This window comes from Pinus tabuliformis, chromosome 3_1 (assembly GCF_031772625.1).
Source record: "Pinus tabuliformis cultivar Carrire ecotype Pingquan chromosome 3_1, CPIR1, whole genome shotgun sequence".
Classification (NCBI taxonomy): domain Eukaryota; kingdom Viridiplantae; phylum Streptophyta; class Pinopsida; order Pinales; family Pinaceae; genus Pinus; species Pinus tabuliformis.
The window spans coordinates 361379333-361397604 of NC_142301.1; the positions used below are offsets into that span (position 1 = coordinate 361379333).

General features: G+C 35.5%; 1 pseudogene; it reads left to right on the top strand.

Moving 5' to 3' along the window:
- The first annotated feature begins 6534 nt into the window (after window positions 1-6534).
- LOC149187190 (large ribosomal subunit protein eL42z/eL42y pseudogene) lies at window positions 6535-6895 on the top strand (annotated as a pseudogene).
- Window positions 6896-18272: the final 11377 nt, after the last annotated feature.

Here is an 18272-nt window from a genome sequence, read left to right on the forward strand (position 1 = left end):
CACATATAATGCTAAATCCCTTAATTTTGTATGACACTGAATCATATCAATGAAATAATGACACATTGCATATTGTTGCAAATATAGTATTGGCACCTCTTAAGTTTGTACGAACCCCAGGTTGATAATTTAAGTTGGTAACCTTAGGAGTTGTAGTATTCTTGTTTCTATACAAGGGCTCATCATTTTCATTGAAAATAAATTTTGTGTGAGTGAAGGTGGATCACCTATTACTGTGACATACCTAGGCTAAGTCTCAATTAATAGAGGGGGCGAGAATGCATCCTAGAGAATGGAGTGCTCAAGAAAGGCTAGGGGGTCATCAGGGATGCAATCCATTGAAATCATGATGAATTCAAAGTTGACATCATGATGGTACATTAGAGGTAGTGACTACACAACTAACATCATGTTATGATGCAATAGGAGAATTTCAAGAGGTGACAACTTTAAAACCTAAAAGGTCTTCCATCTACCTTTCAAGCATTGATATTATGTAAATCAAAACAACTTGCAAGTTTAAGTTGTAGCTACAAAACGTTATAGCTAAAAAGGCCTTCAACTATAAGTGAAATTGTAAATATAATTTTCAGCCAAAAAGGCCTTCAACCTCAAATGAAATTACAAGTATAATTTTAAAAAATAATGAAAATAATTTAAAATCTTTAAAACTCTATTGTCCAAAAGAACGTCAACCTTAAAATAGATTACACCTATAATTAAGTCCTAAAATAACGTGAAACAATTTGAAGATATGAAATTAACCCCTTAATTGAATGCAAAATTATCAATTTCATGTAAAACAAAAGTTTTTTTTTTTTCCCTCTATTTTTTTTCTTTCAAACTAAAAACTTACATTTCTATTAAAACAAACTAACTTTGGGCTGAATTATTAGTTCAATTAAACATTTACAAAACTAAACAGAAAAATAAAACAACAAAGTTTATTTCAAATTTTTCCAACTTTAAAAATAGCTCATATTAAAAAAATATTATATATTTAACATTTATTTATATATATATATATATATATATATAATTAATTATTTTTTAAACCTCCAATGTTTTCTATGGACTTTCCCTCCATCATCAAGACCAACGGCGAAAGTTATATTAATGAGAGAATGCGTGCGTCTAACTAGATATATCATGAGGGAATGGCTATTAGAAGAAATTGATTAAATAAAAATAATGGTTGAAAGTTAATTATAATAACATTAGATTAATAAAAAAAATATTTATTAGAATGGAATGGAACGAATATTAAAATTAAAATATTAATTAATAATAAGATTAAATTATTATAATAAAATTATTTTAATTAATAAATGGATAATTATAGTAAAACTAAATTAATATAATAAATTTAATATATTAATGAAATATAATAATAATTAAAATCAAAAGAGAAAATTTAAATAGGATCTCAAAAAGATGAAAATCAAATTAAAAAATAAGAAATAAAACTCTGAAGAGAAAGGAAAAAGAAAAGAGAGGATATAAGTATGATTAGAGAAACGATAATATGAAGAAAAAAATTAAGCAAAAGAAAGAGCTGAGGGGAGAACCTATAATATGAAAAATAAAATTAAGGAAAAGAAAGAGGGGGTGTTTGATGGAATAAGAAAAGACAAAGGAGGAGGGACAAATATAAAAACCAAAGAGAAAGGAGAATTTTTTTATAAAGGAACTATTTACATATTTAATAGATTAGAACATTACGAAGAAATGATCAAAATTATAAAGGGGAAAAGAAAGAAAAAATAAGTGTAAGAACCAAAGAGATATATATAACTAAGAACCAAAGATATGTGTGTGTGTGTGAGAACTGCAAAGAATATTGAACATATTATAATGTTAATATTTGGAAGAAAGACCAGTTAGCTAAGTGATGGATAGTTGGTTGCAAGCTAGACTTAGTTTATAACCATCATGTTGACTAAAATCTCCAAACAATTTAGTATGAAATATGGGAATAAACTTAGCCTAGCTTGGTAACCTATGATTCATGATTTATCTAACTAGTATTTCTTCCTTCGTGATGGTCTAATCTATTCCATATTTTGTCCTTATAAATTTATTTGTTTCTCTTTTGTTCTTATTTTTCTTTTCCTCTTAGGGAGGAAACACAAGAACCAAAGAGAAAAAGAGAAACAAAATTAAGCAAACCATGAAGAATATTGAACATATTAGAATGCCATGAAGGAAGAAGGACTACAATTACAAAGGGGTAAGAGGGAGCAAGAAGAAACATAAAAACCAAAGAGGGGAAAAATTATAAGTGAACAATGAAGAATATTGAACTTATTAGAATGTTATGAAGGAAGAAAGACTAATTAGATAAGTGATGGATCTTGCGCTTCCAAGCTATGCTTAGTTTATACCCATATTTTCAATTATAATCGCCCAAACATTTTTAATAAGGAAGATGTGATCCAAGTGGATCCCTAATGGCCCACAAATAAAATTCCTTGAATCGTAGTGAAACTAGGACCAAATCAAAGAGCTTGTCACAAGAAATCCAATTGCACAAATGACACCTCAATTCAAGTTTCTATATGGAAGTTCTGCCTAGTCAAAGTTGTGGTCAAACTTGGAAAAAAGGAAAAGGTTAATAGAGTTCTAGATAAATTTGGAGTAGCACCAAATTAGTGGTTTAGCTAAATAAGTAAGATAGTGGAGTCTCACTAAATCTGGAAAATGGTTTAGTCATGGTTAAAGATAGCAGCACCGCCAAATACAACAACACCCCGCCAAAGTTAGAGAGAGTTATGTGGCCCAATAGAATGGGGCTACATGGCCCAATCAAATGGTGTCATGTGGCCTGGCCAACTTAGCAGTCAAGTAATATGGTCTAAGTCTGGCAACAGTTTTGTGGAAAAATCGTAACATATGTTTTAAACAGTGGAGGTTTAAATATATAACAAAGACCTATTTTAAAACCTTATATAAATGGTTGTACCAAACTAGCAGTTTAACGACAAACGACTGGTGGCATCGACAAAATGGCAATAGCTATAATGACAGATGGTTAGCCATCGGGTATGTAAAGTTTAGCAGCGAATGGTTTCAACTCTATATAACAATTATGTTTTTTGGAAACATTTTATTTAAACCATATAATGGTTACATTTGGTGGATCGTTTGACAACAAATATTTTATTGAGTTGAGAGGCTCATTCTACAACCTAGTATGATGTTTAATGTTTTCCGTCCATCATCAAATTTGAAATTTTTCTCATCGTCAAAAATATTTTATTTTTTTAAATCTAAAAAAATAAAAATAAATAAATAACTATACAAAACATTTAAATAATATCTGCTCATAAAAAATAAAAATTTCAAGTGAAGAAATTTATAAGTGAAGAAATTAGGTCCCTCTCAGCTCATGTTAGATCTATATTTAAGATGGATCTATGTTGGTTGAGTCAAGAGGCTCATTTTACAGCCCATTATGATGTGTAACACTGTCCATCTCTCATCAAAGTTGAAATTTTGCTCATCGACCAAAATAAATTTAAAAAAAAAATCTAAAATTAAACAAAATTTAAATAACTATAAAAAACATTTAATGAATGTTTGCTCATAAAAAAAATTGCAAGTGAAGAAATTAGATCCCTCTAATCTCATGTTAGACCTGTATTTAAGATGGATCTACGTTGGTTATATAAAAACGAGGTTCGCAGGGTTGGAAACTATAACCCTTTTCAACCAATTCTTTTATTAATTGTGCCAACCGAGATGACATTTGGGTGAGTGTTGAAGTATTTGTCAATGTATTATATTATAAACTTGGCCCATTGGTTAGGAGGATAGAGCCATCAGCGAGGGAGGACCAACGGGCCATGGACATGTGGAACTTGGAGCGAAAAAAATCTGTTAATAAAATTGGGTTCGCGGGGTTTGAACCTAGGACCCACCATCGAACAATTCTTCTAACCATATCCAACAACTAATGTATCCAATGGATGCCTTGTAGATTCTTCCCAATGATGGTCCATTTAAAACCCAACCATTCATGTGATATAATAGTGATTGGAGAGCAAGCGGAGCTGTGAATGGAGGACCAATAGAAAATGGATGTTGAGGAACTGAAACATGGCAGAACCCTAAACCAAACAGTGGGACCCTGAGGGTGTGTTTACCAAGTGCATATTCTAGGGTAATATTCCCTAGAATATTCCAAAAACATTTACTTTAGATGTTGTTGTGGAATCTAAGGATTCTCTTGGGGTCCAAAGATGATGGCGGTGGAATATAGTTGAGTTTATACTCATTTTACTTAGAATTTTGCAAGGATTTCATTGGTGCAGTCAAATTTGAGATCTAAGCAGCGAATCTCAGGGCTCATGGAAGAATCCCTCATGCTTCATTAATTGTTGGCCACAAATTTTGAGACAACGATGCACCTTTCAGAAGTTGGTTATTTTTACAGTAAAAAAATATCAGGAGGATGAGGAGAACCTGTTGATGTTGTGATTGTTATGTTTTGAGTAGTGGAATTTTGAGTCTCTCCCAAGTTTGGAGGTATATTGACATATTTTCAATGTACTCATTTTCATTTTTATTGATATGAATGGAGAGGCCTCCCCACTATTGAAGCAGGGCTTGGAGATGAACTTCATTATCAAACTTTTTTGTGCATTGTCTTTATGGTCTCCTTTATGTTGCTTCTTCTTTAAGTATTTTTACATGTGGTTTTTACATGCTCTTTCATGCAATTCTGAAAAGATTGATGAAGGAAAGATCTCAGATCAAGATGCATGTAAATTGAACTTGACATGGAAATCCACAATCCATCACTTATCTAATTAGCTTTTCTTCCTTTCTGATGTTCTAATACATTCAATATTCTCTATGATCACTTATAAATTTATTTATTTTCTCCTTGGTTCTTATGTTTTTTCCTCTATTTTAACTTCCCCTTCATATTATCTCTTCTCTCATCATACTTTTGTCCACCTCCCTGTCCTAAGAAACCATGCTCATTAGTTCCCCTTTTTTTATAAATTTCTCTCCTTCTCCTTTTGGATGGTTTTATTCCCCTTTTCTCAATTTTTGAATTCATATTATTTTCCACTTATTTCTTAATATTTTTTTCTTTTAAAATTGATTATTAATCCCTATCTACTTTCTTTATTATCCATTATATATATATATATATATATATATATATATATATATATATATGTTATTGCGGTGATGAGATACTTTTATAGTCCAATATTATAAAGATGTTGTGCCATTACAGTAATAAATAATATAACATTTACATTAAAAATTACAAAGTATTAATAACAAAAACCTTTCAATGCTAGTTATAAATAAAATACTTCATTTTCCACCTTAAATAAAATAATTTTACATCAATTTGTATATATAATATAAACAGATAAAACAACTAAAAGTGTATAACACATAGACACACACACGCACATATAAGTTCATCTATAATTCATTTCTTCTTTTTAGTATAGAACAATGATTTTTTTTTTCTTGTAAGCTTGGTAGGACTACATCTCCATCGTGTCCAATATATCACCCCGATCAGGATGGGGAATTGAACCAGTGAATTCACATCAAGGAGTGTCTTAACAGAGCACCTGATCACTCTTTATCCAAGACCCATTGACTTAAACTTTCTTTTTGTAAGTTTGGTGGGACTACATCGTCATCATATTCAATATATCACCCCGATAGAGGCAGGGAATTGAAGCTATGACTTCACAAAAAGGAGTGTCTTAACAGAGCACCCAATCACCATCTATCAAAGACCCCATGGACGATATTTTATTATCTTTAGAATGAGAGAGATATATAATTATTTCTCTCTTAAATATAGAGTTAGACACTCGACATCTAAAAGAATATTTGATACTACATCCTAGTGTGAAAGAAACTTGTAATTTCTCTTGTGCTTAACATAGAATTAATATGCGGTGTTTGTGTGTGTGTGTGTATGTCTATTCAATGAAATCCATAAATCAAATATTTCAATGTTCATATTAACCTAATTTTATATTAACCTTAAAAGGAACGAATAATTGAAAGTAATAAATTATTATGTTTACACTTTCCATTTTAAGAGTGATGTATTGTAGCATCCCTAATATAAAATATTGTGTAAAACTCATATATTTACAAAGTTAAATATTACATGTAATACGTATCAAGAATCAATTGAAATTAAGCAAATTCTTAATGACCACCCTAGTCATTTTTTATTCGAAAAATCTATTCTCTGAAGGGAGGGAGTGCAATTATGATCTATGGAGAGGACACTAGCCTACCTTTGTCCCTAACACCCTCCTCCCTTCCAATAGGAATCTACTCATGTTGCATCTTCTTGACATATAGTGTCCCATGCCAACAATACTTATACGCTTCAATATCTTCCTGTGTACGGATGGAGATGTAGTATTAGTGTTTCTTGTGTGGTTGCTGATTGTGATCACTAGGAATTGAAATAGTAGCAGTGGGAATAGAAAGATGGGCATTCCCTCAGGGTTGGGTTACGTATTTCCTTCAATAACAATGGTCAATGTTTCCAAAGGCCAAGAAAACTTTTGCAAGAACAAAGCTTGAAAAAAGCACATTGTGCACAAGGTTATTCAATATAATACATTGATGGCCAGTTCCTCTATGCAAGGGAAACTATGGTATACCATCATATATTTAGGCCAAACAAAATTTGTGTCTCAAATAAGGAAAAAACAATAAAGAAGATTGTGTTGAAGTTGCAATGTCAGTCTTGCAAGTTTTATTCTAAACATGCGATCAAGCATTCCAACATTTTGAGACTGATGGAGACAAGGGAAAGGGAATGCCCTATTGCCTTAAACTTTCAGTTTTGTTGCAGCTTTATCATGGCAAAGATTATAGGAAAGAAAGATAAGTATCTTTGCCAATTTTATTGAATAAGAATATGAATTTATTATGCCAGTTTTACTTGAAAACAAATATATGTTTTAGGCATAGAAACAATAACTATGGTGCTAAATTCCTTGAGAAGAATATGTGTTTAATTTTGATAGATTTCTTGAGGAAGAGATAGGTATTTCATGAAAAAAAGAATAGTTAATTATGATAGGATTTATCAAAAAGAAATACATATTTGCATGCAGAAAAAGAATAACTATTTTTCTATGTTTTCGTGAATGAAATATGTATTGCATGCATGATATATATAACTATTGAGCTAGATTTTTTGGAAACAATATATGATTGTTTTTATTAGTTTCTCGAAAATAATATGTGTTTATATGCAAATATATATCATTACTTACTATTTCTCTCGAAGAGAATGTGCATTTTATATACACAGAAACAATAACCATGAAGCTAGATTCTTTTTAGAAAAATAGTACATAGTTTCATGAAAAGAATGGCTATTAAGTTTTTTTTTTTTTTGAAAAAGGAAATAAGTATTTATATGTACAAAAGTAATAGTTGAAGGTGATAGTTTCTTGAAAAATAATCATGTACTTGCATGTATCATTGTATTAGGTTCCTTGAAAAGAGAAATGTTTTTGGATTCTTTATAGTATTAACTTACTGGAAAAGAAAACATGTTTTTGCATGCTTTATTATGTTAGATTTCCTGGAAAAGGAAATATGTATTTTCATGGTCTATTATGTTAAGATTATTTCAGATAGATACTTTTGGAAAAGCATATGAATTTTCATGTATAGGAACAATATATATTGTGTTAGCTTTCTTTTACATAATTGCATGCACCATGTTGTTGCCCTCTAGCATTTGTGTAGAGAGAAAGAGAGTTGAGAGGTCAAATTCAAGATCCCTGGCTAAAAAATTCACCTAAATCGGTGATGGGGAAATTATTAGGTCGTAGTACCATGGCATAAGCTCCAAGGTTCAAATCCGCACTCATGGAGCCCCAAAAAATTGGAGTATACATGCCCTTTTAGTTAAAGTAAGAGAAGGTTAATGGGAGGATCAACATCCATTTATGCCCGACCAGCCCTCAGAAGCATTTCAGGAGGGGGGGGGGGTAACTTGAGCAAGTGATATGCATGTGCTACCCCCTGGAGTTGACAAATTAACTTGGTCGGCCCATCGATCCAATGACCCAGATTAATTCCTAGGGGTAACCAAAGGATCTGATGTCCCACCCTCGTACCCACCAAAGGATGGTGGGGACTATCTTCCACAACGGTTGGTCTGCTGGAACCAATTCAAGCGAGCGGGGAATTCAAATCAAAACGGTAACATCTATGCCCTCATCCATATCATGTCCACTTGTCTCCTATCACCACCCAATCTCCTTCTGCCACACGTCCTCCCACGACATGACCCCCACATGAGCTGACCGTTGGCCCCCCTCTACCTATAAAAACCTTTCCCGCCTTGATTTTTTCAAAGTTTCGAACTACTTCTTGGTGAAAACACCTCCCACCTTCCATCTATTCTACAAACGTCATCCATCCATTCAACTATTCCAAAACACCCTCTCGAACATCATTTTCATCTTCTCCAATGAAATCAGGTAACCGGTTAGTCCCTTTCACTTGTAATTCATTTGATTATTCATTGGAAAATGAATAAGGTGGCCCCTAAGCCTCTTAAAACCCATGAGGCTAAACCCTCCTCCAGTGTTGAGAATCTCATGGACATTGAGGCAGAAATTGCAGTCCCCTCTAGTGCTTACCACTTCACAGACATGTGATTCAACTTGTATGGTAGCCACATCAAAGGGGATGAACCATTTCGGGTGGTCAACTCAGGTCTGTACTACCAGATTGCACCCTTAATACACTATTTTCCTGAGTTTGTCTTCTGTCTAGCAATAGCTTACATAGATGAGGAAAAAAATTTATCTCCTCAACCGAGGTCAAAATCCTTGAGGTGACTCCAGAGCTAATTCGAAAGGCCCTAGTTTACCCAAGCTCCTCTGAACCCCAACAGTTCACAGAAACCACATTGGTATATCACTACACTACCCTTCCAGCTGATGAGCAACAATCATTCTTGTAAATGGTCCTGACACCTGACCTATAGTCTCTACCTATTGTCGACAGTTTCCCTATAACCATCTTTGTAGAGCCTATTCAACCCATCTTATCCCTAATTGATCATCTGTTTGGGTATGATGATGCAAATATAGCTTTTAAAGCCTCTCTAAGGTTTCTAAGGAAAATGATGTAGCTTGGCCATTTTCTTGACATCCTTACTTACCTAGCCGAGGCCATAAGATTCTAGTTGCACCATTTCCCCACCACTTCCTATTTTAAGTTTTACTCCCTATTGTACTTTTTTTTGTACACTCATGTGGATGAATTTGAGTGTCTTGGTCTCAGTTCGGTGGCTTCCAACAAACAAAGGAATTTTTCTTTCGACTGGGACGTTGCTGCTAGGAAAAGACAAGATCCAGAGGGCTTTACTAGTTTATATCCTCCTACATGGCCATTTCCTACAAAATCATTCATTATGTTTCCCTCATCAAAAAACAATCCTCCATCTTAGCAAGGATGCTAGGGTGGGGGACTGGTATTTATTTGAGGACTTCACAGAAATCAAGGTCTACGGGTGCAAGATTCCTCCTTACCACTTTTCTATGTTTATTCCCATGAGTATTTTCACTCTGGAATTGATCAGAAAAATCCTAAACTTAGACCAAGTGCACTTTTCCCCTACTAAGAAGGGATATATGTTTAAGTTGGGCAAGCCTGTGGTACCTTTTATTGTCAATTCTAGGTAGGCCCACATGGCAGTTGAGGAATTACTCAAGCAGATGAATTTTGATCTAGGGGAGGTCTGGCATTATGATCCTCATGGTGTCATTTCCAAGAGAAGAGAGAGCATAAAGGCTTCAACTTATGAACATGAGGATAGGCCTAAGATCGAATGGAAAGCTAACTTTGATTCGTGGCCTATTAATATAGAGAGGAGGTCAAGGCTCAAGCATAAAATTACAAGGCGCAGAAAAGGACCGTTGAACAAGTTGAAGATGTCGAGATGGAAGATGTACACCCCAGTAAAAAGGGAAGAAACCAAGAGATAGAGGAAGAAGAAATTGAGACCAGGTTGGTAGAGACAAGACCAGGTCAACTAGGCTTTCAGGTGTCCTTAGAAGACCCATTACAGACTGTTGCCTCATCCTCTTCAGAGGTATCTATTTTAAGTTCCAAAGGAAGTGTAACTGTCACTGAGCCAAGCTGGCTAGTTGGAAATGCCATTGAAGAAATAAACAAGAAGGTAAGGGAATAAATGTAGCAGCAAATGGAATCTCACTCAGTCCCCTATAAGACTAGACTTTTGGCTGCCATGGACATAGAGAGAAATCAAATGAAGTTATCCCTGCAGCACCCACTAGCATAGTCGCTACCTTCAGGCTCTCAGTTCAAAGCCTTGGACATTTAATTAGACTTGCCCAGTGCCCCTCTACCAGATAAGATGAATTTCCATAGGAAACTGGGGGGAAATGTTGTACAATGAGATTAATAGAAAGGCAATGACCATAAACAAGGTTGATAAGTTGCTAGAGAAGGAAGCAACAAGGTTGAAACAGGAGAGAGCTAACTCTAGAGCTTTACACATGTAGAATGAGATATTCAAAGATTTGATTGTGAAGTTGGTGGTAAATCTAGAAGACAAATATGCATTTGAGGCCCTCCTCCAAAGTTCAGAAGAAGAAATACAAAAGCTAAGGCACAAACTGAAGATGTCAAGTAGTGAACATGTGTAATCTAAGGAACTCACATAGGAGGAAGAAGAGAAATAAATCCTAGCCAAATAATTTATAGAAAGAAATGAGATAGTATCCCTTAAGAATCAGGTAGTGGAACTTCAACAAAGGATAGAAACACACATTTATGCAGTGTTTGTGCCTGAAAATTCCCAAAATCCCACAATGCATCTAACCAAGACCCTCACCAAACTCTAGCTTTTGGAAGGGGAGCTTAAGAAAGTGAAGAAAGATTTGGACATTGGCCAGAGGAACTTAGCATAGAAAGAAAAATAACGTGAGACAAATAGGACCAACGAAGACCTAATTGCTAAGAACTTATAGGAAACAAACTAGGAGATTATTGAGCCGAAAGGCAAGATGAAAGGAAACATGTCTCTCTGGTAGGCTAAGCAAATTGTCTGGGATGAAATCATAACAGAAATCAAAAGAAATTGGGAGTACGTAACTTTGATGTATGAACAGAAGATTGTGATAAAGGATTATGAGTTTTTCGTCCTTTATTCTAAAGACTCTGGGGAAAAGAACTCCCATATTGCAAATAAGTTCATCCAGTTTGTGAATGAAGGGCCACTCATTGAGTTGATTCCAATTGTTGTAGTATATAGAGTGTCTTCTATCATGGAGATCTCTAAAGTTTTCTAGAAGGAGTAGGTTAGAGTCAAATCTGAGGAATGCCTAAGGGTGTGTTGATGCCCCGAAAATCGTTGTATCAACATTGGGGGATAACCACCCGGTCTGGACCTTAGTATAGCTCCTTTTCCGTTTGGAATGGTGGCTCCGACTGGGGATAATGGGACCAGTTTCCCAGTAATGGATAAATGGGATGAATGAATGATTGGTTGACTAATCTAATGATAAGTGAATAACTAAATCTATTGGCGAAATAAAAGAAATACTACTAATCCCGGGAACTATTGTATTTCCTAACGTGTAGCACTTGATGATATATGTTTATAAACAGGCATGTAGATGACTCTATTCAATAAACATGGATTTTTATTCATTCAGGAATTACTCTGCTTAAATCTTTAAACAAAGGATTAGCGCAATATTGCTACACTTCATATATCATCGATACATATATGATCAAAGGAAGAGCATCCCATAAACATCCAATAGTGGAAGGAATAGAGAAATGCTGTTAAAACACATACATATATTTGACAATAGCAAAGGCAATCAAATAACAATTCATATGAAAAGAATGAATTCATACATAGATAATAGTACCATATGAGCTGCTAAACACTCCCAATATCAATCGCTATTTGAGATTCTTCTTCCAACGCAGAAATACTTTCAAACAAAGATAGTAGTGCACATTTGCATAAAAGCTTCCTTGTCAAAATTAGAATAACTGGTCCAATTTTATAAAAGAATATGGCTGAAGCACAATAGTGCAACTTCCGTCTTTAAGTCAAGTACAAAACTTTACGACCCTTTCTAAAAACATGAAAGGGTCTATAAATACTTAATTAAGCTAACTATCTATGAAACTGAAATCCTATTTAATTGGTATCATTTAATTTTGATCATAATTTCCTCAGCAATCTGGCAGTCGACGACATGACTCATCAGGTAGGTTGTTTGCCTTTGAATCTGAGTTGACTTATCGCAAGCATCAGCTCCACTTCGGGTGGTCTGTTGAGGCGAGAACTAAGCTAGGCAGCATAGGTGGCATCCTGAATATCGGGGATAATATACCCGATTGCATCTGTAAGGCACTTGAGGGCGGCTCTTTGAGTGTGTGGTTTCACCAAGAAGAACCAATAGGTGTCCCATGTTAAACTGTTAATTCCAGCAATTAAACTCCCCTTTTCTTCTAGATCTGGATAACATGATTGCTCCAATGTCTTCATCGCTGTCAATTTTCCTGGTGTGCATTGGGAAATCATGTTTGACAAGTAGAGAGTGTTATTAACTAATTCAACCAAATTGCTTGAAGTTGATTTGCATCTTGAAACTGCCCTCTCCGCTTTCATTAACTAGGACTGCCATTTTGTAAATAGTATATCTTTATGTGACTCTAAAATTCTTGGTAAATTCGCCGCTTGTCCTTGGTCAGTATCTTGCCAGTCAAGAAATGCAGCTATTGTTTCTTCAGCTTGATCCAATTCTGTCCTAGCCTTTTCTACTTTCTCACTTATTGATTCCGTTAACTCACATAGTGGCTCTGCCTGGGCGATTTGTTGACATACAAGCTTAATTTGGGCTATTAATGCAGTATTTATTTGTAGTGCTTCTACTCTGAATTCAGTTATTTTTGGAACGCCCTTTGTCTGCTCAAGCTTTGCTGATAGCTGAGTAATCTACTCATCTTTGGTTTTCAGCATTTTCTCATTCGCTGCCTTTAGTTGTGCCAAGGCCTCTGACAATTCTTTCTGCTTTTGGATTGCGTTGTGGTCAATCCTTTGTTTCTCTGCCTGCAATTGTTGAGTTAGTTGATTGTTCACTTGCTATTGTGTCAACAATTGCTATTCTGCCTGCTCCGCCTTCTACCTTGCTTCAGTTAGCTGTGCCTGTAACAAGAAGATTTCTTGGTCTTTTGTTTTCAATAAAAGACTCACCTCTGATGCCTTGTCTATTGTTGCTGCTGAATAGGCTCCAGTATATTGTGAAAGTTTTTTCAGGTCATTAGAGAGGTCAAATTCCTCCTTCCAAACCACATTGTCCATGACCGTCTGTTCTGGGAAAAGGGAAGGTTGATCAGTCCTTCTTCTCTTCCTCTGTCGTTTTACTACAGCTTTATGCCTTGGGCTGTAGAATACATCCGATGGAGGAATCTCTTCTACCTGCAAAATAATTTGATCGGAGGGGTCCTTCGATATTATTTCTACTTCCTTTGAAATGGGTGGGCCGCTGGTTCCACTTTGAACTTGTTGTGAAGTGGTTTCCTGTGTGTCTACTGCTTTTGAAGTTTCAGTGTTCTTTGAACATTCCAGAATTCTGATAATAGAATCAAATTGCTGCCATTCCTGGAGCAATTTAGGATCAATATGAGTATCCACATTTACTTCAATGTTGGTCTATTTTTTCTCTTTAGTCTGGGTCTCCTCCCGCACTTTCTCCTGCTCTTTCTCTTGCATTTTCTCCTGCTCTTCAGTCTGAGTTTCCTCCTGTGGCTTTTCTTGTTCTTTTGTTGTAACCGGAGGTTCCTTTGATTGTTCCTGTTCAGGCTCGCTTGATGATGTTGTTGGGGTTGTCGCTAACAGATCTAGAGGCAGAGTTTGCAACCTTTGTTCTCTAAGTCTGTTGAATTCAACTAACCCTTCATCTTGATATTTCATTCTGGTAAATGCCTTAACCTGCATTATTGACTCGGATGAGGAGAACAGGTCATCGAACATATCTTCTTTATGATCAAATTTTGCCAATTTGGCCTATTCAAGTGCATTATAGGCGACTTTGTTGGGATCAAATTGCCTATTGGGGAGAGTTGCTAGAGTTAATGATTTTATCTTTGTGGCTTCTTTCTCTGCATGTTTGAAATCATGCAACGTGTAGACACCGCATCTAAAAGGAAAAGAGGGCCAGCCCTGCTTCTTGTTTTTCTTGAGGGTCTGTGTGACTCCCTCGGCAATGATCTGATAAGCTATTTCCCTCACCAGCAGTTTATCAGGTATGTACAAGGGAAGAACATGAGGTTCAGCTTGACTACCGAAAACTCTTATATAAGTGAACTTCTCCTCCCCGAACCATCTTCCTACTAATGTTAAGTCAATCCCGGCTTGGTAGGAAATTTTGGGAGCAGGTTTATCAAAAATATAATAATGAATGGGTAACATAAATCCATTGTAGACTTGGTATAAATGGTGCTTATAAGAAGATTTCCACAATTTCTGATGGTATATGTGAATCGGCATGGGGTCTTGTGACGTCCACCTCCAGCCGAGCACAGGAAATTCAGAATTAAAACACAATGTATCTAAAATATAGGCACTGTAGTAGAATGGGGGAATTAATCTTTCAGTAACACGGGTCTTATTTCTAAACTCAAGAACAGCTGTTGCTAATTTATCTGAGAGTATAGTTGCCCAATCCATTATTTCACTGTTACACGCCGCTTCCATCAAGGGAACCATTTCTATAGTGAAGTTAGCGGAATCGTGCAACCCCCACAATCTACACATCATTATTCCAGCATAACAATAAGGAGAACATAGGGAATCAACTGAGTACTTACCGGAAGATTCATGTTTGTGTTTTGCCGGATTTTGTCTCCAATCCCGGATGGGTTCGGATTCAATTTCATTCTCTTTTCGGAATTTCTCCAAGAACGCCTTATTGTACTTGTTCTCTGGCTCAGGCAAATGATACATTTGCCTTAAATCATTAGCCTTGAATGACCCGAAAATTCTTCCGTCTCTGGTGCAGAACGTTCTGTCCATGATTGGGATTTCCTCAATTGCCCACCGCACTACATCCGTACACGGAAGAATTTGTTCCCGAGCTGATATCCGATGAAGGAAGGAGTCAGCTAAGTCCTTCAAAGTACCATCAGATTTCCGAGTTGAATCTGTAGAGACTTGTGCTATTGTCACTTTAGGTTCTTCGGCTTCAATCAAATTGTAGGTACTTTGCCAAGTAGTTTTGCCGAGACCAAAACATGTAGTATCTGATATCAATCCTTTCTTCTTATTTGTTGGATCAGCGACGGCTTGTCCTGTGGCTGGTGCAGCGGAAGTGACTGTGGTTTTCTTAGACTTCTTCCCCATTTCGTTTGAGTTTTCTGCTTTGGAAGAATTCTGCACAAGCGTGAAAATAAGCGTAACACAGAGAATTGGTAGTGAAAATCGAATATGAGAGAGATATATTGATCAATGCGTGATGAGGGATTAACTTTAAAGTGGCCGCGGATACAATCTATGGGAAGATTTTAGGACTTATTATTACATTAAATGGCCGTTTAAAACCTACCAATCCTTTAAATGCCCATCATATCATTAATCGGCCGAATGATTTGTTTAAGCATTCCTGGATGTTTTGGCGGTTGAGCACAGGTAAATCAGTGTTCGACAGATCAAGCTTTTAATATGAATTGATCACAATATCCCTCTGTCTTAACGGCTTTTTGAAAATTGCGCTTTTGGCTTTATCGCAATCGGGCTTCGGGGAAAACTTAACTCCTTATATTGTTACCTTTTGAAATCCCCGATCGCCGATAGCGATATTGCATCGGGCGTCGGGAGTATGGGTACTTTATGAAAACATGGGTAGCATACCACCGATTGCCGATAGCGATATCGCGTTGCATCGGAGTGAATTACCTGGGGTGCTTTTAGTTCATGCATAATATATTTCCGATCACCGATAGCGATATCGCATCGCATCGGATGTATTACCTAGGGTGCTTTAAGAACATGCATAGCATATCGCCGATCGCCGATATCGCATCGGGGAAAATGAATGGGTCGTTAAAGTATGCTTCCTATGTCATTGCGATATGCGATCTTGTGATCGCTTTATCGTAATGATAAAAGATTGATTATTTGTATTATTATGATCAAAATGGGTTTATTGAAAAGGTTTTCATAATGTTTTTTTCATTTTGTTTTGGGACCTTTTTTGAATAATACAATGTTGATACCAATCAAAACTAAAGGGACCCATTTCATATGATAGTTTTCCTAAGTAAATAATGATATGAAATGGGGGGTTGTTGTAGAGCACAACAATTGGCGATTCGCTGGAAGAAATAGTTATCTCTGAAAAGTATGGAAATACTTTAACTTTTTCAAAATAGAGTTCTCATTAAAGGGGAAAATTCTAATATAACTAGGTATATATGCATTCTAAATAAAATGAATCTATCTTTGTTAATTTCCTCTCTTGTTTAAAATTAGATACATTCTAAGTTTTAAATTGGCGTTTATTAGTTTATAATGGTAAAACAGAGAACCTTTCCAAATCAGCTTTTAGAAATGACTCCTTTGTCATAGGTAGAGCCTCTGCTACCAGCAAACGTTCATAGTTTTGACAGGGATACCTTTAAACCATATTATTGTCCATTGTCCCATCCATTTAAGAGTGTGATTAACAGAATGAATTCAAAACATGTTTTCACATGTTGTATTTCCTTTCCTTTTCTGTTATTGCTAAGATAAAAAGCCATTGTCCTGGTTTGGTGGCCAGCTAACGACAATGCCATTCATTGGTAGTAATTTAACTGAACAAGCTGGCTCGTGATGATACCCCTTGTCTTATAATTCTAAGCCATTACCCTGTTTTGGTATGCAGTATTGGTAATGTCGGTTATAATATTTCCCTATGATCATGGTAAGCAGGCTTGTAATAAGACCTCTTATCTTTAATATCAGATATTTTAGAATTACACTCTGAGTAACCATAAACTTTGGTGAATGGGATGGACAATTTTCTCCTTAAGAGTAAAATGGATGACAAGGTAAGAGTTAAAGATGCTGAAGTTGGATTAGTTTCTGTTCTGATATTGATAACCCTTTTTGTGGCCAATCTGAAAACATAAAATGATTTACAATACTTTTAAACTTTGAGAAGGGTTCACAAAAATTGAATTGTGATTTTGGAATGCAATTATACCTAGTTTCCTAGAAATTATCCCTCTTATGTAAGACTTCTATTATTTAAAAGTAAATATCCACACCACTTCTGTGGAGCAACTTTCAAATACAGCAAAGGTCAATGGAAGATACCTTACAACTTTATTTTCTAATGGTCCTACAAACTACAAAATTCTATTAAACTAAAAAAAGGAGAAGGGGTTACCTCCTCAATTAAAGAATTTCTTTAAGTTAAGGCCATTAACAGGGAGATAATCTCTCAAACCTGATAAATCTTGTAATATGAAGGTCGAATGGCCTATCTTCTCACAGATCTGAAATGGCCCAAGCCACATCTTCTGGAACTTGGTGTGTTTTCCCTTGTCCTCATGGGCTTTGTTCCATTTCAGAACTAAATCACCGACTTGAAATTGTTTTGAACCGGATGAGACTGAATCAAAGGATGACTTGATGATTTGCTGATGTTTTGCATGAATAACCTTCGCTTTTTCTCTTTCCTCTTCTAATTTTAGAATTTGGTCATGTCTAAGTTGAATAGAAGAAGAAGGGCTTTCCTTAATAAACTGAACTAGGGCTAAGGAAGGAAGAACAAGATTTGTTGGTAACACTGCTTCTTTTCCATACATAAGATTGAACGGAGAAGATCCTATGGAAGCCTTTTGTGTTATCCTATCAGCCCATAATGCGAATATTAAGGATTTGTGCCATGTTTTATGGTTCTGTTCGATAGTTCGCTTAATAATTTTAATCAGATTTTTATTTGTAGACTTTGCTAAACCATTACCCTGAGGATAGTAATTAGCGGAATATTTTAATTTAAATCCTCTTTTAATAGCGAAATCAAACATAGCATTGCCTGAAAGTAAGATGCATTATCAAAAACAAGAGCATTTGGAACACCAAACCTGGTAATGATGAATTGATCTATAAACTCAATGATTGCCTCAGAATTTGTTGTCTTCAAAGGAATTGCTTCGACCCACTTAGTAAAATAATCGGTAGTAGTAAGGATATACTTATGCCG